The sequence below is a fragment of the Bombina bombina genome, chromosome 1 (assembly GCF_027579735.1).
Source record: "Bombina bombina isolate aBomBom1 chromosome 1, aBomBom1.pri, whole genome shotgun sequence".
NCBI lineage: Eukaryota > Metazoa > Chordata > Amphibia > Anura > Bombinatoridae > Bombina > Bombina bombina.
The window spans coordinates 1,045,886,573-1,045,909,210 of NC_069499.1; positions in this window are offsets into that span (position 1 = coordinate 1,045,886,573).

A 22,638-nucleotide genomic window follows, 5' to 3' on the forward strand; every position below is an offset into this window, starting at 1 on the left:
TCAGCTCGCAACTCGAGCCATCCAATATGCGGCGCTGTCACTTGCTAAAGTGGCGCAAGTCTCACAAACCAGCGATGTCCAGAAATCTGCGTAAGTACAGATTTTTGGAGTCGCCAGTGACTTGCGCCACGTTAGAAACTGCCGGCGCCTATAAAACCTGACTAAAGTCTAAATCACCCGCACTGTCTAACACGCCTCCTAAACATAGCCCGACACGTCTAACACGCCTCCCTAACATAGCCCGACACGTCTAACCCTGTATCCGCTATCCCCCCTCACTATCCTAACAATAAAAAAGCTATTAACCCCTAAACCGCCGCTCCCGTACCCCGCCGCAACCTAATAAAGTTATTAACCCCTAAACCGTCGCTCCCGTACCCCGCCGCCAGCTATATTATATCTATAACCCCCTAAAGTGAGCCCCTAACACCGCCGCCATCTATATTAAAATTATTAACCCCTAATGTAAGCCCCTAACACCGCCGCCATCTCTATTAAAATGATTAACCCCTAATTTAATCTAACTACCCCGCCGCCAGCTATATTATCTATATTAACCCTAAGTATATTATAGTTAATATAGGTATTACATTATATATATTAACTATATTAACCCTAATTATATTAGGGTTAATATAGTTAATATAGTTACTATAGTATTTATATTAACTATATTAACTCTATCTAACCCTTACACCCCTAACTAAATTTATATTAAATTAATCTAATTCATTTATAAACTAAAATATTCCTATTTAAATCTAAATACTTACCTATAAAATAAACCCTAAGATAGCTACAATATAATTAATAATTACATTGTAGCTATGTTAGGGTTAATATTTATTTTACATGTAAATTGTTAATTATTTTAACTAGGTATAATAGCTATTAAATAGTTATTAACTATTTAATATCTACCTAGTTAAAATAATTACCCAATTACCTGTAAAATAAATCCTAACCTAAGTTACAAATACACCTACACTATCAATAAATTAAATAAACTACAAACATCTATCTAAAAATACAATTAAATTAACTAAACTAAATTACAAAAAAACAAACACTAAATTACAAAAAATAAAAAAAAGATTACAAGATTTTTAAGCTAATTACACCTATTCTAAGCCCCCTAATAAAATAATAAACCCCCAAAATAAAAAAAATTCCCTGCCCTATTCTAAATTAAAAAAAGTTCAAAGCTCTTTACCTTACCAGCCCTTAAAAGGGCCTTTTGTGGGGCATGCCCCAAAGAATTCAGCTCTTTTGCATACAAATACAATACCCCCCCCCCCATTACAACCCACCACCCACATACCCCTATTCTAAAACCACCCAAACCCCCCTTAAAAAAGCCTAACACTACCCCCCTGAAGATCTCCCTACCTTGTCTTCACCACACCGGGCCGAACTCCTGATCCGATCCGGGCGATGTCTTGCTCCAAGCGGCAAAGAAGAATTCTTCCTCCGGCGATGTCTTCCTCCAAGCGGCAAAGAAGAATTCTTCCTCCGGCGACGTCTTCCTCCAAGCGGCAGCAAAGTCTTCATTCTTCCGGCGGCATCTTCAATCTTCTTTCTTTGCTCCGCCGCCGCGGAGCATCCATCCCGGCCGACGACTGAACGACGAATGAGGTACCTTTAAATGACGTCATCCAAGATGGCGTCCGCCGAATTCCGATTGGCTAATAGGATTCTATCAGCCAATCGGAATTAAGTTAGAAAAATCTGATTGGCTGATTGAATCAGCCAATCAGATTCAAGTTCAATCCGATTGGCTGATCCAATCAGCCAATCAGATTGAGCTCGCATTCTATTGGCTGATCAGAACAATCTTGCCGCCGGAAGAATGAAGACTTTGCTGCCGCTTGGAGGAAGACGTCGCCGGAGGAAGAATTCTTCTTTGCCGCTTGGAGGAAGACATCGCCGGAGGAAGAATTCTTCTTTGCCGCTTGGAGCAAGACATCGCCCGGATCGGATCAGGAGTTCGGCCCGGTGTGGTGAAGACAAGGTAGGGAGATCTTCAGGGGGGTAGTGTTAGGCTTTTTTAAGGGGGGTTTGGGTGGTTTTAGAATAGGGGTATGTGGGTGGTGGGTTGTAATGGGGGGGGGTATTGTATTTGTATGCAAAAGAGCTGAATTCTTTGGGGCATGCCCCACAAAAGGCCCTTTTAAGGGCTGGTAAGGTAAAGAGCTTTGAATTTTTTTTAATTTAGAATAGGGCAGGGAATTTTTTTTATTTTGGGGGTTTATTATTTTATTAGGGGGCTTAGAATAGGTGTAATTAGCTTAAAAATCTTGTAATCTTTTTTTTTATTTTTTGTAATTTAGTGTTTGTTTTTTTTTGTAATTTAGTTTAGTTAATTTAATTGTATTTTTAGATAGATGTTTGTAGTTTATTTAATTTATTGATAGTGTAGGTGTATTTGTAACTTAGGTTAGGATTTATTTTACAGGTAATTGGGTAATTATTTTAACTACGTAGATATTAAATAGTTAATAACTATTTAATAGCTATTATACCTAGTTAAAATAATTAACAATTTACCTGTAAAATAAATATTAACCCTAACATAGCTACAATGTAATTATTAATTATATTGTAGCTATCTTAGGGTTTATTTTATAGGTAAGTATTTAGATTTAAATAGGAATATTTTAGTTTATAAATGAATTAGATTAATTTAATATAAATTTAGTTAGGGGTGTTAGGGTTAGATAGAGTTAATATAGTTAATATAAATACTATAGTAACTATATTAACTATATTAACCCTAATATAATTAGGGTTAACATAGTTAATATATATAATGTAATACCTATATTAACTATAATATACTTAAGGTTAATATAGATAATATAGCTGGCGGCGGGGTAGGTAGATTAAATTAGGGGTTAATCATTTTAATAGAGATGGCGGCGGTGTAAGGGGCTTACATTAGGGGTTAATAATATTAATATAGCTGGCGGCGGTATAGGGGGATTAGAATAGGGGTTAATAATTTTTATATAGGTGGCAGCGGTGTAAGGGGTCAGATTAGGGGATAGATAAGGTAGATGACAGCGGTGTAAGGGGTTCTAATTAGGGGATAGATAAGGTAGATGGCGGCGGTTTTAGGGGCTCACAGTAGGGGGTTAGTTTATGTAGATGGCGGCGGGGTCCAGGAGCGGCGGTTTAGGGGTTAATAACTTTATTAGGGATTTCGGGGGGGGATCGCGGTTGACAGGTAGATAGACATTGCGCATGTGTTAGGTGTTAGGTTTATTTTAGAAGATCGCGGTTGACAGGGAGATAGACATTGCGCATGCGTTAGGTGTTAGGTTTATTTTAGCAGCCAGTTTAGGGAGTTACGGGGCTCCAATAGTCAGCGTAAGGCTTCTTACGGCTGCTTTTTGTGGCGAGGTGAAAATGGAGTAAGTTTTCTCCATTTTCGCCACGTAAGTCCTTACGCTGCATATTGGATACCAAACTGCGCTGGTTTGGTATACCTGCCTATAGCCCAAAAAACTATGGGCGACGGCAGAAATATACGCGCGTAACTTCTAGGTTACGCCGTATATGTGATACCAAACCAGCGTAAATACTGGCGTCGCCGGCTTTTGCGGGCGACGATTTTTATCGGATCGACCCCCAGGTTTGCCTATTTCCAGATCTAATTAGCTTTTGTTGAAGTCATTAGCCTGAGGTTTCACATACTTTTATCAACCTACACTGTGGATATTTGAATGATATATTTAATATCTACAAGAACAATACAATCATTTGTGTGTTATTAGTAAAAACAGATTGTGTTTGTTAATTACTGTAACATAGATGAACACCAAACCAAATTTTAAGGCACATTTATGCATAAATACAGTAATTTCTTAAGGGTTCACATACTTTTTCTTGCCACTGTACATAGCAATATAATTAGATTCATAGAGAATAATACAGAATCATAGCATCTGTTACAGGCGCATAATGACTTATGTACACAGCAAGATAATTTTGCAATAAAATTTAGTATATAAATTTATTTTACAAATACGAGGATGAAACAGATAAAAGGTAAGATGAATAATTTCTATTGTTATGTTTTTGTGAGCTTTTCACAAACCTAGATAATACTGCACAAACGTTAAATGTATATATGTAGTCAAGGCACAAGAAAACATGGACACTAATTAATTTAATATGGATAATGATTTCATAATGTATCAGTTTTTTCTTTTTACTTTTCTATAGATATCAATTTATGACTGTATCTAATTAACACTTTCATATCATTTTGTGTTAATGTTTGATTAAAAGCACTTTATTGAAGTCAAGAAACAATATTTAGATTCTATTGGCTTCATAGTTTAAAACAAATTTTTTGTACAATGTCACTTGTTAATGTTAATACATGTAGGCTGAACATAAATGAAAATTTAAAGGAATATGAAAACCATAGATTTTCTTTTGTGAGTCAGGGCCTGATATTCAAAACATTGCCGCTCAGGCAAGATATTCTAAAAGTCTTGTCGGTATGGTGAGGCCTCTAAAAAATGTTGTTGCTATGTGTTCTTTATGTGAAACAGAGACTCCTACATTACAATACAAGGTCTAAAAAAAATCCCAAAGATTTTGCTTGATTTCTCTCCATACCAGCAAGGGTTTCAATATCGCTCCTCAGACAAACCATATAATTTTAAAAATGTTTGTAATGGTGTCCAGACAGCTGTCATGGACAGCAGTAAAATTAGAAGCTCAGCAATAAAAGCTGTTCATCTGACATGAACTAGCTAATCTTGAAGTCATCCATCTCCTATTCCATTAGCAAATATTACAACATATCTCTGCACTGATGGAAACACTTATTGTCAAGTCTGTTTGCTCTACCAATCTACCAGTGAGTTGTACTGCACTTTTTTTAAGTTCAGGAAAGCACTATATATTCTGTATCAATGGATGGGACTTCTACAATCCCATTTCTGAAAAAGTTGGGACAGCATGGAAAATGCAAAAAACTAATAAAAATAGTAATTTGAAAATTCAATTCATCCTGTACTATATTGGAAACACATTATTAAAACATTATTTGATGTTTTACTTTGTGAATTTAATGTATTTTTTAAATTATACACTCATTTAAAATGTGATGACTGCAACACGTTGCAAAAAACATGGGACAGGGGCAATTTTGGACTAATAGCGATGTTACAAGTTGAAATAAGAAGGTGATGTGAAACAGGTGAGGCAATCGTGTAATCATAGTATATAAGGAGCCTCCAAAAAAGGTCTAGTCCTTCAAGAGCAAGGATGGGTCGAGGCTCGCAAATCTGCCAACATATGCGTCAGCAAATAATGCAACACTTTGAGACCAATATTCCCCAAAGACAAATCGGTAGGATTATGGGCATTTCACCTTCTACAGTGCACAAAATAATAAAAAGATTGAAGGAATCCGATCAAATCCCGGTGAGTAAAGAGCAAAACCAAAAGCCACTTCTGAATGCGCGTGATCTCCGATCCCTCAGACGTCACTGTCTCAAAAACCGTTATGAGTCTGTAATAGATATCCTGACATGGGCTCGGGAATACTTTGGTAAACTTTTGTCAGTCAACACCATTTGCCACTGCATTCACAGATGAAAGTTAAGGCTTTACTATGCAAAGCAGAAGCCATACACCAACACTGTCCAGAAGCGCCTCCGACTTTTCTGGGCTCAGACTCATCTGAGATGGACAGTAGCATAGTGGAATTGTGTTTTATGGTCCGACGAGTCAACATTTCAAATAGTTTTTGTCTTCTCTGGGCCAAATAAGAAAAGGACCATCCAAGCTGATATCAGCGTCAGGTCCAAAAGACAGCATCTGTCATGGTACAGGGGGGGTGGGTGTCAGTGCCCATTGTATGGGTAACTTGCGCAAGTGAGGGCACCATTAATGCAGAAAGACATGTATACATTTTCGAGCAACATATGCTGACATCCAGACGTCATCTTTGCCAGGGACATCCCTGCATTTTCCAGCAGGACAATGCAAAACCAAATTCTGCCATGATTACAAGTACATGGTTGCATAAGCAGAGATTGCTGGTGCTAGCATGGCCGGCCTGCAGTCCTGACCTGTATCCGATTGATAATGTGTGGCACATTATGAAGTGCAAAATAAGTCAACAAAGACTCCTTACAGTTGCGCATATGAAAACATGCATAATGTATGAATGGGGAAAATTCCACTTCCTAAAATTAACCAACTGGTGTCTTCAGTGCCCAAAAACGTAATGTGTTATTTGAAGAAAAGGTGCTGTTACACAGTGGTAAACAGTTGACTGTCCCAACGTTTTGGAGTGTGTTGCAGTCATCAGATTTTAAATGAGTGCATATTTTTAAAAAATACATTAAATTCACAAACTAAAACTTCAAATAATGTGTTAATAATGGGTTTTCAATATAGTACAGGGTGAACTGAATTTTAAAATGACCCTTTTTTTTTTTTTGCATTTTCCATACTGTCCCAACTATTTCAGAATTGGGGTTGTATATGATGTTCTATCTGAGAACTTTGAAACTTACTGGATAACTTCAGAAACCAATTCAAGAAAGATTTGGAGGCTACTAAATTATCTGAGACACACATCACAAGCTTAGCAACATGTGCTCTAGAGGTAAACATCCCTATACCTCACACATTTCTGACCAGATCATCCCCTTAACTATCCATACCTCCTTCGATGCAGTGTGAGTGAGATGACCATGATGCCCTGTCTATGGAGAGGATATTGGTGCCGTCTTACTCTCAAGACAGTGGGCCCAGCCTGGCGTGTGTCCAGGAGACCTAACATGCTTCTACAACCGGAGTTCTTGATGTGAAGAACAGGATCCCTGCTGCAGTAACCTAGGTGCAATCAACTCACTCTGACTCTGCAGACCTATTGTCTTAATCTACCCTGGCTGCTGGAAAGAACAGCCTGCGGCAAGCACTTCTGGATATCATTCTCTCAAAATTTTAAGATGCACAACCCTGGGTGCTCAATAGCACTCTCAGGAAGCTGCACTGTCCCCAGAGTCCCAGGCAGTTAACCCCAGACAGGTCTGGGTGCAAGGCCCATAGGGAAAATTACAAAACAAATTAATAAAGCACCCAGAGGAAGTCCAGCACAGTTAGTTACCACATGTGGCCAAATGGGACAAACCCAGGTACCACATGCTCTAACAAATGCATAACATTCTTCCAAAACTGCTGCCATATAGTGCTCCAAACTTGTGTATGTCATTGCTTTTTAACAAAATATACCAAGAGAGTGAAGGAAATTTGATAATAGAATTAAATTAGAAAGCTGTTTAAAATTGCATTCTCTATTTGAATCATGAATTTAATTGTTTGGGCTTCATGTCCCTTGAGGTATTTAAACAAAACTGTAAAAAAAATAATCTATGTCATGCAAAAATATGTTTAATATGGTGAGGATGTTGAATTAAATAAATCTAGTAATTGTATGAAATATGGTGAAAAAAACATACGTGCAAAGTCCCTGTGTGTGATTAGGCAACTGGAAATCAATATGTCCCAAATGTTCTGTATATTCAGATAGTGGCAAAACAATAAATGAAGAACTTTGCAGAGTGTACACAGCAAAAAGAACAGAAGTGTCAATACCAGTTCTGACTCACCACTCCAAGGAAGGCTCTCCGGTCTCCACCCGACAAGGTAAGTGGGAACACAACCTCCACTCACTCCTTCACAATCGGGGAACGTTCCGCTCACCTCTATGGTGTATATCTGCTCCGTTGCAAAACACCTCTTCACGAAGTCTGAGCAGACTCTTCTCCTCTGCGTCTCCAGCCAGCGTGTATTCCTTCAGCACTTCCGGGTGACGTCAGACGCTGCACCAATACAGCTAACATACGTAACGCTGCAAATGCTGTGTATAGCAATATAACTCACTTTGCCTCTATTCGTCGGGAACAAACTCCAAGGCTGGGAAAGAACTTGTTCCAACAAGGAATAGGAGGGCTCCTCTCCCTCCCAAAATAGTAGAAAAAAGGATCCAAGGAACAAAAAAAGAATTAAAAAGTCAATTCTTTATTAAAAGTTAAAACACATGGGCATCAAAGAAATAGCGTAGAGAAGCAAAGAGCTGGTCTTACGCGTTTCGGCAGGGTTCAGCCGTAATCATAGACCATACACGCTCACAGGTGATACAAGTTTATATATCTTACACAAATTACCCATTGGTTAAAAAATCACACACCTTCTAGACACCATTTCTATAGTTAAAGGGATCACCACACAAAAATATTTTAGGCATTTTAACACCCCTTACTCGATGGCTATGAGTGGGAATATAAACAACTAATTCTAAATAAATACATATATACATACTGCAAGAACTTTTGATATATATGTTTATAACATTGAGTGAAGTATCTTGGTGTGAGGTATTGAGCCATTTGTGTTTATTTGTATATATATTTTGCTACCCTACATGAGCCGTAGTAATTTTCCTGATTTTCCTGCTCATCTATTCAAATTGCTTATTATACTTTAGAACTTTTTATGCAAATGAAATGTTTAGTACTAATTTATTGTCCGTCTATTTCTTCCAACTATATCAGTATGTATATATGTATTTATTTAGAATTAGTTGTTTATATTCCCACTCATAGCCATCGAGTAAGGGGTGTTAAAATGCCTAAAATATTTTTGTGTGGTGATCCCTTTAACTATAGAAATGGTGTCTAGAAGGTGTGTGATTTTTTAACCAATGGGTAATTTGTGTAAGATATATAAACTTGTATCACCTGTGAGCGTGTATGGTCTATGATTACGGCTGAACCCTGCCGAAACGCGTAAGACCAGCTCTTTGCTTCTCTACGCTATTTCTTTGATGCCTGTGTGTTTTAACTTTTAATAAAGAATTGACTTTTTAATTCATTTTTTTGTTCCTTGGATCCTTTTTTCTACTATTTTGGGAGGGAGAGGAGCCCTCCTATTCCTTGTTGGAACAAGTTCTTTCCCAGCCTTGGAGTTTGGTCCCGACGAATAGAGGCAAAGTGAGTTCTATTGTTATACACAGCATTTGCAGCGTTACGTATGTTAGCTGTATTGGTGCAGCGTCTGACGTCACCCGGAAGTGCTGAAGGAATACACGCTGGCTGGAGACGCTGAGGAGAAGAGTCCGCTCAGACTTCGTGAAGAGGTGTTTTGCAACGGAGCAGATATACACAATAGAGGTGAGCGGAACGTTCCCCAATTGTGAATGAGTGAGTGGAGGTTGTGTGCCCACTTACCTTGTCGGGTGGAGACCGGAGAGCCTTCCTCGGAGTGGTGAGTCAGAACTTGACGCTTCTGTTCTTTTTGCTGTGTACACTCTGCATAGTTCTTCATTTATTGGACAGATTATTGGACACTGGACATTTGCAAGTATTGCTACTAACTATCACACAATCCACTACACTTTGATATAACTATAAAAATAGGATACATTTTCAAATTCGCTGTGTCCAAACCTACTACAGGGATTGGAGGAAATATAATAGTCAGGTGACGTGACGTCACACCTCACGATCCATCACTCACAGTTACTCCTAATGGCTGAACAGATCAGACGCCTCCACCTAATACTGTGTTCAAACATCTCATTGTTTAATCAAAATACTGGTAACATTTAGCTGAGTTAAGTTTACTGTGTTAAGAGCTATTTACCTTTATCAAGTTTATTCATAGATATTTTTACGGTATACTCAGTGAATTTTTATAAATTTTATATCGGCCGTTTTTTTCCTGTTTTTTAATATGATCAGTATGTTTTACTGTTTTTGATGCCGGCATCTTATGTAATTGTGTATATGTTAACATATTTTGTATGCGTTAACAAGATATTCATCTAAATTGCTATATAAATTCATTTTTTAGTATCATTGGGTCCTCTTGTTATTTCATTTTATCTATATAATAATCTGGTTGGCTCTATTTTGCTGGAGCGCTTATCCCACACCATTCTCACCTCTCTGTCTAACAAGATTTTATTAAGGAATGGAACAGTATTCTATCTGAGTGTTCAATTAGGCTTATGGTGATGCTGGTTAAATTTAAATCTGAACAATTGGCTACTGTTAGAAATGAAATTATTCAGTTACAGCAGGAGTTAAATGGTCACCAATTAGATGCTGGATATGGTGAATATGATAAAATGTTGCAGGAGGTTATTGAAACTAACAAAAGTGAAATTATACAGGCCAAACATGTGAAATTTTTGCGTGATCAAAAGGACTATTCCACAGGGAATGTCTTTTTATGGTATAGAGTACACAGACGCAGAGCATTACCATTTAACCAGAGAGATGATCAGGTACCAGATACTTTGAGTAGTGAAGGTAATAATAAGGGTAATAAATGTAGAAAGTGGAGGAAAAAGAATAAGAACCAAAAAAAAGTATCCTTTAAGGATAATGGAAATGTGAGTACAGATGATGACTCCTTGTCTAATTTTTCTACCTCTTATGAGGAAGGGTCAAATTCAGAAAGTGAATCTGATTTGATTAGTAATCATATTGGAGATAGACAACAGGAAGCTAATGACATTATACAAGTAGATAGGAGCATTAAAACTACTACACATACTGAGATTACTAAACCTACTAGTTCTCCCTCCCTGACGTACGCATATATAATCTAGTTTCTCTCAGTCGTATTGTAATTGACTGGATAACAGAATCTGATTATTTTACAGACAATACATTAGAAGCTAATATGGTGTATCCCTTTTCCCCCATCAGTTTAGTTCATATAGATCTTAAATTAATTCCGACCCAAGTAAAAGCTCTTAAATCAATCTATGTAATAATACAGGCTTGGAAAAAGATGGGGATCCAGGCAGGTATAAACATAAACATTCCAAAGTTTCAGACGTTTATAGGGAATCCAGAATATCAAGAAGGAACACAATCAATTATATTAAAAAATTGGCAAAGGAAAGGTCTTTACTTTGTATCTCAAATTATTAATCCAACAACGGGGGTTATTTGCTCCTTTGAAGATCTGAAACAAGAATTTGACCTCAGTAATAGAGATTTTTTTGCATTTCTACAGGCAAGACATTACGCCCAACATCTACTAAATATATTCCCAGGGAAATGGTCATGGGGTAAAATTGAAAGCTGGCCGATTCTGGCCAAGACAGGTCGTCATTCTATTTCTACTTGGTATGCTCATTTAATATCACAGTCTGAAAGATCCAACTTAGAAAATATAGCTCTTAAATGGTCAGACCTCTTAGTAGATAACATAGATCAAAAACTACATGTCACACGATCAATACAATTGCTTTTTCAAGCCACGAATTCGGAGACCTGGAGAGAAGCCCATATAAAATTAATCTATCAAACTTATTACACACCAAATAAAGGAACCAAATGGAAAAATAAAAACTTTAATAAATGTCCAAAATGTAGTTTCCCGGCTGCAAACTTGATCCATATGATTTGGGAATGCCCCAAAATAAAACAATTTTGGAATAGAATAGAATTCTGGATGATTAACATTCTCAAAATTTCTGTATATAGACTCACTCCAAAAGATATAATATTCTTGATAGGACAAAAAATCCCTCGAAATGAAATTAAGATAATAAACTTAATTATTCTGGCAGCCAGATATCAAATATTTAAGAAATGGAAGAGTAAAGTCTCTCCAACAATAACAGAAATTAAGAATTACTTAAAAAAACAACTAATAATTGAGCAAATGACTACAGACCTGAACTCAGAAAAAGAAATATGCAATTTCTTTAAAAAATGGTCCAAATTCATTAAAATATTTCCATCTAGAGAAATTGATTATCTAATTTTTCCATTTAGAAACAGTGAAATGGTGCTGTTGAATATCTGGTAACATTAGAATGGGAAGTGGGGAGGGGGGGACTGGAGGAGGAGGCTCTCCCCTTCCTTTTCTTTTTTTTTTTTTTTTTCTCTCCTTTCTCTTTCTTTCTCCCTCTATCTCTTTTTTTTTCCTGTCTGTACCGTTGCTATTTAATATGCCTCGGTATTATAGCTGGTCTCAGTTTTAAGTAGACTACTGATAGCGAAATGTACTTAAATGTAATAGGGTATGTAAAATAGGAACTTCTGAAGCTTAAAATGAGGATCCTTTTTGACAATTATGGTCCATGATCTCTTATTGTTTAAATGAGTTGGAGTCTTACCCATTAGTATACAGTGGGTTAAGGTCTACGAATACAAGGAATGTTGGTAATTCTTTGTAAACTTTCTATGTCAAACTACATATCGAATTATATGTACCTTTTTTTTTGTTTGTTTTATTTTATGTTGTACTATATAAGAAAAACTAATAAAAAAATTATAAAAAAAAAAAAACCTACTAGTTCTACAGGTACAATACCCAAAGGCGTAAGTACTAAAAGTGGTGACAACAGTAGCAAGCAATCTAAACAATCGTTGAGCACCAGTTCTGATAAATTACAGGGTAATGCCCCTAATAATACAAAGGGGGTACCTCCTTTGGGCCAGGTTTTTTGGTCAGCCCTAAAGACAAAGGGTGGGGGAGGGACAGAGAATACAGGGAACCAGAGAGGAATGAACAGATATGCTCTCAGAGAGCTCACCAAGAAGTAAATGATAATTTAGTTATCAATGTTTCCTCATATACTCTAACTGAGTTTGAACTAAGAGTACTCAACAAAGGTTTAGGTTTTTGTCCTACTAAGAAATTTAATATTTTTCAAACCATTCTGGATTTAAACAGGTTCATACGAAACCTTACCCTCCGTAGACATTTTAATGATGCTCAACAAGCTAATGACTCCACTTATGTTGAAGATGGTGGTTCTACCAACATTGGTTCTCTTTTTCAATTTAGGGACATGTGCGATTTAGCATCACTCCAGGATTTGGAGTTTGAACAAGCTATGGATTCTTTATCGCAATGTCCTCCTAAATTTAAAAATAGATCAAGATTCTATCCGGTTCAATCCAGAGGTAGAGTACTTGAAAGTTTTCATAAGAGAGTTCTTGAGGATCTAAAAAAGTTGGATAATACATCTAGGGACCAGTACTCTAACTTGACTAGGAAGGAAAAAGAGGCCATTAGTTCATTGCAAAATAATTTGTCTATTGTGGTGAAAAACTCTGATAAGGGAGGGAATATTGTTGTAATGGACAGACAGATGTATATATTGGAAGCTGAACGTCAGCTCAGTGATTCATCCTCTTACAAGGTACTAAGTAGAAATCCTACGTTATGTTTTCAAAATCAGTTAAGAGATCTTTTGGATGATGGTCTGCATCTTGGTATTATTGATAAAGATACATTTGAGTTCTTGTATATTTCTGACCCTATTACTCCTATTTTCCACCACCTGCCCAAGACTCACAAGAGTGTAGTTAATATTAAGGGAAGACCAATCGTTGCTGGGATTGGTTCTTTGTTTGAACACCTGTCAGAGTGGATTGACAGTATCCTGCAGCCTTTGGTTACTTCTCTCCCTAGCTTCCTGCGGGATACTACACATTTGTTGAATATTGTTGAGACTGTGCAGGTGGTGGAAAATATGAGTTGGCTTACAGTAGATGTGGTGGCTTTGTACACCTCAATACCACACACTTTGGGCCTGGAAGCTGTGGCTTTTTTTCTGAATTTGCTTACTAACTATTCTAATGAAACTAAAGAATTTATCATTAGATCTATCCGTTTTCTCTTGGAGCGTAACTACTTCTTGTTTGAGGGATCATATTATGTCCAACTAAGAGGTACAGCCATGGGGGCGAAATTCGCCCCCTCATATGCTAATTTATTCATGGGCTGGTTCGAGTATAAATACCTCTTTGGACATGATATTAATCCATCCAGGGGAGTTATTTGCTACAAAAGATTTATAGATGATCTTATTTTTTTAACTGAATTCAATTCCTCTGAGGCCAAGGGATTTGTTGAATATTTGAACTCTTGTATCCCTGATATTCAGTTCACCTATGAATGGCAAAAAAACAAAATACATTTTTTGGATGTGGAATTAGTAATGGATTGGCAATCTGGGAAAATTGAGACTCAATTGTTTCGTAAACCCATTGCTGGAAACTCAATTTTACATTCATCTAGTTCCCACCTGAAACATGTATTTCAGGGTATCGCGAAGGGACAATTTTTGAGGACTAGAAGAATTTGCTCCAATGAACAAGTCTTTAATTCTGAATGTAAAAACTTGGGTGCTAGACTTCGTAAATGGGGCTATTGTAATAAGGTTATTAAACAGGCCCAGGAACAAGCAGCAGAGAGTGACAGGAGTAGTCTCCTTCAGGGAGCTGGAAAATCTAGTGGTAGAAAAACTAAATTTGGTAATAAACCCAATTTTACTCTAACCAATATTACCAAATTTGTAATATAGTCAAAAAGTATTTACCTATCTTGTATGGAGATGATATTCTAAAAGATGTGGTCAAAGGAGGATGTAGGTTCAACTACAGAAAGAACCTTACACTGGGTAATTTGATTTCACCTAGTCAGCTACGTAAACCTGTAAGTCAAAGTTCATGGCTAAGACATAATGGAACCTATAGATGTGGAAAGAACTGTAAAGCCTGTGAACATGTCAAGATAGGTAGTTCCTTTAGTTCTTATGTCACGAACCAGGAGTTTGATACTAGAGGATGTATTAATTGCTCTTCTTCGTTCGTGGTATACCTCATTGGTTGCACGGATCATAAAATACAGTACGTGGGTATGACTACCCGTGACATTCGTACACGTATACGTGAACACCTGGGGTACATCAGGAATGAGTATCACTGCTCGGATCTTGCAAGTCATTTTATTGATATCCATCATGGCAATGTGTGCAGTTTTGAATGGAATGTCATAGAAATTATTAATAAAAACCCTAGAGGTGGGGATAAATGGACTATTTTGGCCCGACAGGAGGTCTATTGGATCCATAAATTATGCACACTGAAACCTGATGGGTTCAATTCTGAAAATGATCTTATTAACTTTTGGGAGAACTAACTATGAATTTCTTGCAAACTTTTGATATATATGTTTATAACATTGAGTGAAGTATCTTGGTGTGAGGTATTGAGCCATTTGTGTCTATTTGTATATATATTTTGCTACCCTACATGAGCCGTACTAATTTTCCTGATTTTCCTGCTCATCTATTCAAAATGCTTATTATACTTTAGAACTTTTTACGCAAATTAAATGTTTAGTACTAATTTATTGTCCGTCTATTTCTTCCAACTATATCAGTATGTATATATGTATTTATTTAGAATTAGTTGTTTATATTCCCACTCATAGCCATCGAGTAAGGGGTGTTAAAATGCCTAAAATATTTTTGTGTGGTGATCCCTTTAACTATAGAAATGGTGTCTAGAAGGTGTGTGATTTTTTAACCAATGGGTAATTTGTGTAAGATATATAAACTTGTATCACCTGTGAGCGTGTATGGTCTATGATTACGGCTGAACCCTGCTGAAACGCGTAAGACCAGCTCTTTGCTTCTCTACGCTATTTCTTTGATGCCCATGTGTTTTAACTTTTAATAAAGAATTTACTTTTTAATTCATTTTTTTGTTCCTTGGATCCTTTTTTCTACTATGAAATATGGTGCAAATGATGTTTTCTGATAGCTGTTGTGAAATGAAGCTTATGGGCACTCAGACTAAACTGTTAAACTGCAAAGGGCCCCAATTACCCCACAGTCACAAATGAATGTTGATAGGGAGTTGTGGCATTAACCCACTTAGATACAGTGCATATATATATAATTCCACTCACATTAAAAATGGAATTTCCTTATTTTAAATAAGAGTCTAAAAAGCAACATGGTAGCTGTTGCCATTTATAGAATTTATATTATTAAATCATTCTTCAATCAGAAGAGCCTCCACTTCAGATCTGATTGCCTGATAACATAAACAATCAAGATTTCTTGTAATAATGAGGGGAAACTGGACCAAGCCCAGACAGAGTGGGACTTTGTAGGGATTTCTGACATTGTCAGGCTGGTGAAGGCTGAAGGATTAAGCCATTAAAGGAATATGAAAACCAAAAATGTAAAAAAAAGTTTCCAATTTACTTTTGTTTTTCAAATTAGCTTTGTACCCATGGTATTCGTTTTGAAAAGATACCTAAGTAGGTGTCTGGAGTAATATAGTTCAGGAAATTGTGCTGTCATCTAATGCTCTTACAAATGGATAACATTCTTGCAAAACTGCTGCCATATAGTGATCAAGACACATGCACGATCCTGAGCTTACAGCACTACTTTTCAACAAAAGATACTAAAAGAATTGAGAAAATTTGATAACAGAAGTAAATTAGGAAGTTGTTTTATAATTGCAGGCTCTATCTGAATCTTGAAAGAAACATCTTGGCTTTCATGACCCTTTAATTAAGAAAATCTAATTGGAATGTTTTAGGAGATAATGGTAGGGATCTTAGATGCTTGCAGGAGGTGTTTTAGGTACTAGGGAGTTGGGTATAGTGACGCAGATGTTTGTTTATGTAGGAAAAGTTTCTTGGGTCCAAATGATGGTTAAAAGCAGTAAAGGGTGGTGTGATATGAAGTTAATGTTGTGGGGGAAGGTGGTAGGATTAATGTACTAGTGGGTTGGTATGTGAGGTGTGTAAAGAGATCATAGGGAAAACACAAGTAATGTAAACAATACCTTTGGAACCTATATGGCATAGGCACCAATGTGAACTCAAGATATATGATATATTTGCTATTGGTCATCTTTTTTGCTGGTGTATTAAATTCAAACCAGGTCAGATGTAAAGAAAAGTGGGTATTGGAGGGCATATTGACATGCCACAACAGAATACAGAAGGATTGTAAAGCCATAACAGAATGCCTTTTATGCTGCCCTTAAATAGGAAAACTGGAGGAAAAATTGGAGGAAAATTTGATTCATCTCTAATATTTTAATCTCTCTTGGATCACAACTGCCAGTACTTAGTGGTCATTTATGATCTATCCCTCAGCTGATCCCATGTTTCCAAGAGACAAAAATAGATTCCACACTAGTTATGAAGTTTGTATCTGTAATTCAAATCCTGCTCACTCATTAATTTGTGTTCCTATATATATATTATACAATTATCCCACACTCCTATTACATTTAGACATTATTGCACACATGGATAACACGCTTAGAATGGCCAAGAATTATCAGATAGTGAGAAAAGATTCTTTATTGATGTATTCATCAAATTTATTTTAATCTTTTGGAGTGGATATAATTAATTGCAATATTCTAATATTTATCTATGCAATATTTAAAAGTTCTACCGCTGAATTATTACTATCATTATTTTTAATTATTCTGAAAGGGCAATATAATAGCTACTGATTCTTGTGAGATTCATGATCTATTTCTTTTGCTGCAAATGTTATCGTGTTCACGGCCAGCTCTAGGCTAAATGGAGCCATCTGCAAAATCCCCAATTGGAGCACCCTTAGTAGTAGTTCATATTTTATATAAAATAAATGCAAAATAGACGGCTAATTAGGAAAGAGGGAGGTGGAGAAAAGAGTTAATTTTCATTACTTTTGTGGTAAAGAGGATAAAAGTAATATTTCATCCGCACATTAGCAACGGAAAACAACAGATCTTTTGTCCTTAATTGGAGAAATGATCAGCTGTTTTGTGCCGCACATAAAACTTGACACATAAAGGGCCATTTGCCAGGCACATGGGACTCGTGTTTGGTGCTGTAGGGGTTAAAGAAATAATGAAAACAAATATCACGCATTTGAAAGAGCAACAAATGTATGAATTATTTTGTTAACAAAATGCTAATTAAATTAAAACTTGGGTGTTATAGTAATCATATAAAAAGCAAGCCAGGCAAGAAAATTTAGCTTTATTCACACAGAAAAAAACAAGTGTTTTAAATACGCTTTGTTATATGAAACAAAGGAAGAATGATAATATATATACTGTTAACTCCTTGGATACAGAAGTTGTCAGTGAGACATCCTCCATTTTACCAAGGCATCCTCAGAATTGTCCTTATTCTCTAGTGGCAAAATGTTAATCATAATGTATTTCATAGCCACATAGCCTTTATTGTTTGTGGTGGGGGACGCTCTTAAAAAAGCCCATATTCTGGACCTAGCACAACCTAAAGGGGCATTCATACCCTTGTTAAAAAAATTAGTAAATATTCGTCCCTTTTAAAGGAATGGGGTGTGTCTATCTAGGATGCAGATAAACACCTTAAAGGGACACTGAACCCAATAGAGCATGCAATTTTAAGCAACTTTCTAATTTACTCCTATTATCAATTTTTCCTTTTTTTCTTGCTATCTTTATTTGAAAAAGAAGGCATCTAAGCTTTTTTTTTTGTTTCGGAACTATAAATAGCACTTTTTTATTGGTAGATGAATTTATCCCCCAATCAGCAAGGACAACCCAGGTTGTTCACCAAAAATGGGCCGGCATCTAAACTTACATTCTTGCATTTCAAATAAAGATACCAAGAGAATGAAGAACATTTGATAATAGGAGTAAATTAGAAAGTTGCTTAAAACATCATGCTCTACCTGAATCACAAAAGAAAACATTTGGGTTCAGTGTCCCTTTTAAAATGACACCTTCCTGCAAAACTAGGCACCTAGGAGATTTTATTGAGGAGAAGACTCTAATGGAACCCTTATCTATATACATTTCCGCTAATGAGACATGAATAAGGGGTCACTTGTCCACCTCAAATGCAGGTGATCACATAAGAGGTGTCCTTATAGCTGTCATGTGATTGTCATAGTAGTAACAAACTGACAACAAACAAGCACCCAATTATGTTTTGTTTTTCTTAGCCAATAAATACAGATTTGGAGACATCTTCATAAACTGAAAAACTTAGCAGAAAGTATTTTTTGGTGAATATCTGTATAGTATTTTTTGTTTTTATTAATTTATTAATTTACTATTTGGATTGGGGTATGAGCATTCATAATTAAAGGGACACTGAACCCAAATGTATTCTTTCGTGATTCAGATACAGCAAGCAATTTTAATCAACTTTCTAATTTACTCCTATTATCAAATTTTCTTTGTTTTCTTGTTATCTTTATTTGAAAAAGAAGGCATCTAAGCTGGACAGCACGTTTTTAATGGTGGATAAATGTATCCACTAATCAGCAAGAACAACCCAGCTTGTTCACCAAAAATGGGCCGGCATCTAAACTTACATTCTTGAATTTCAAATAAAGATACCAAGAGAATGAAGAAATGTGATTATAGAAGTAAATTAGAAAGTTGCTTAAAATGTCATGATCTATCTGAATCATAAAAGAAAAATTTGGGGTTCAGTGTCCCTTTAAATCACCAATATATGAAATTTGCCTCATTTTGAAATAAATGCAATAGTTTAAAAGTTATATATTTTGTATCTACTCTCACTGCTATTTTTCTACAATGCAGCATCACAAGAAACATTTTTTAATTACTTCTTTTTTTTTAATAAAAAACAAGTTCTAAATGTCGGTGATTTGGGAAGGTCAGCTAGTTTTAAAAGAACCTGCAATTTTTGGTTGGGCATGTACACTATAAAAACAACACAAACATATTTGCCAGCCACATCCTCAATCCCTATGAATCCTTATTTCTGTCATTCATATGTCCTCAGATCATAGACTCATTTCCACTTAGACAACTCTTTGCAGGGGTTAAATAAACACATAGTTATATGCAAGCAATAGTGCAACAATAAAATGTGCTTTTGTGTCCATTTAAAGGGACATAACCCTAAAAGTTATCTTTCCTGTTTCAAATAAAGCATGCAATTTTAAATAACTTTCCAATTTACCTCTATTATGTAATTTGCTTTGTTCTCTTGGTATCCTGTGTTGAAAAGAATGCCTAGGCAGACTTAGGAGCAGAAATGCATTACTGGGAACTACCTGCAAATATATGCTTTATTTAATTGGCTTAGCTGATGTGTTTAGATATCTCCCAGTAATTTTAAAGTTCTCACATCCAAGGTAATCCTGAAAATCTGACCTGTTGGGGAGGCCTGAGGACAGGTTTCAAAACCAATGGGTTAGTGTGATTGCAATATCAAAAGTCCTTGAACTTGTAAAGCGTTAACGCACTAATATTTTACTGCTGTGAGTGCAGTAAGCACATGAGCAGAAAAATAAATAGCGTTCCACTTGTAATCTGGCCCCTAAGGTTATACAGCTGGTATAACAAGTCACTGGAATATTAAAGGCACAGTCAAGTCAAAATTAAACTTTCATGATTCAGATAGGGCATGCAATTTTAAACAACTTCCAATTTACTTTTATCTTCAAACTTTCTTTGTTCTTTTTGTATTCTTTGTTGAAAGTTAAACCTAATTAGGCTCATATGCTAATTTCTAAGCCCTTAAAGTCCACCTGTTATCTCAGTGCATTTTGACAGTTTGTCACTTTATATGAAACACATGAACTAATGCCCTCTAGCTGTGAAAAACTGTCACATGCATTCAGATAAGAGGCGGCCTTCAATGGCTTAGAAATTAGCATATGAGCCTACTAGGTTTAACTTTCAATTAAGAATACAAAGAGAACAAAGCAAATGTTATGATAAAAGTAAATTATAACGTTGTTTAAAATGACATGCCCTATCTGAATCATGAAAATTTAATTTGGACTTTACTATCCCTTTAAAGGCAAGTATGTCAAAATAACTGAAATAAGGGTGCAGTCTGCAGAGGCTTATATACAAGATAATCACGAGGTAAAAAGTATATTAATATAACTGTGCTGGTTATCCAAAACTTGGGAATGAGTAATAAAGGTATTATCTATCTTTTTAAACAATAACATTCTGGTGTAGACTGTCCCTTTAAGTGTAAAATGTGTAAAGTACACTGCCCCTTATAATTACAAATGGTAGGTACAAATTGAGGTCACTGTGTGCAACTCATGCACAGTGTACAAATGGAAATTAGATATAACAACCAGTAACATAACATTCAGCAATACCCAGCAGCCCTTGCTATATACTTAAATAATGTCTCCTGAGCACCTTTATTAGTCCATTCCCATAGGTACCTAATTTGCACTCACTGTCCCATATACCAGCAAAAAATAAATACATTAAACCATCAGCTACATTAAGCATTAACTACACATTAGCTACTTTTATTTAATATCAACATTTAGTTATCATTAAATTTTACCAAGCGGCAAAAGATGTAGTAAAAATTCATATTAAGTTAGTGAAAAATGAAGCGTTAGCTGATTTAATGCATTAACCCATTCAGCGCAACTAACCAAGAACACTCTATATTCCATAGATAACCCTGTTATTATAGTTGTAAATATTTTGATAAATTAGTACTAGTACTATTGTTTATTATGTAATATTTTGTTTATTGAATTTTTAAGAGAGAATGAAGTACAGCAGTCCTCTCTAAAAAAACATAAATATGTTTGTTTCTATTTTTTTGTACTTTAAACTAATGATTTACAAAAAAAAAAAAGATAAATGTTTTAATTTTTTTTTTTAACACTTCTAAATCTGCCGAGGCTCTAGATTTGTTTTAATTATTTTAATTTGGAGACAGAGGCTGTTTCACTCAAGCCATTAACTGCTATGGAAGCACACTCCCCCAGGGTAAAAAACTAAAGCTTTACTGTGGATTTGCACAGCACTTTAGCACACGTGTAGTAGAACTTCAGTCTCTCTCTATGACAATGAACAGCTGTTCCCATACACTTTAATAGCTCAATCAATCACATCCTTTGGCTCAGAATCAACAAGGGTAGGTTTAGAGGGAGCAAAAACTGTAATTTTATACTAGAATTTTTATAGCCATTGTAAGTGAGAATGTAAAGTCCACTTGTAAACTTGCATGTTAGCTAACTTGATTTAAGACCACTATTAACAGAAGTGTGGGGCACTGGAATAAATCTACCTTAACCTTTGAATATCTTGGAGATTTAGGATATTTGATTGTGATCTATAAAAGTAAAACAATTTCTTCAATAGGATTTGAACCTGAAACACTTGTAGGTACCAATCTGCTATTTGCTAGACTTTAAGGCAGTATACCATGTTATCTTACCTGCATATAGGCAGTTAATCTTATGGCCTATTACAGATACAAATAAATCATTTCCAGATGAGTTCTTTATTAAAATAATACTTTTGGAAGACTTTTTTTTTTCCTTATATAAAAATAGCTTGTGAGCTTTCCTAAACCAGCCCTTTAAAGGGAACTGAAACCCAATTCTTTTTTCTTTCATCATTCAGCTAGAGAATATAATTTAAAAAAAAGTTTCCAATTTACTTTTAATATAACTTTTACGTTGTTTTCATATTTTTCTTTTTTGAAGAGATATCTAGATAGGTAGCGTGCACATGTACAAGTCTGTAGCACTACATGACAGGAAATAGTGCTGCCATCTCGCGCTCTTGCTAATGTATAACATTGTTGTAAAACTGTGGCCATATAGTGCTGTAGACACGTGCACACTCCTGAACTTACCTTCCTGATTTTCAACAAAGGATAATAAAAAAAACTGGAAAAAAATTGATATTAGAATTACGGTAAATTGGAAAGTTGTTTAAAATTGTATGGTCTATCTAAATCATGAAAGAAAAGAAAAGCCTTCAGACTCGCCAAAAACACAAGTTATGGAGCAGCGGTTTGAAG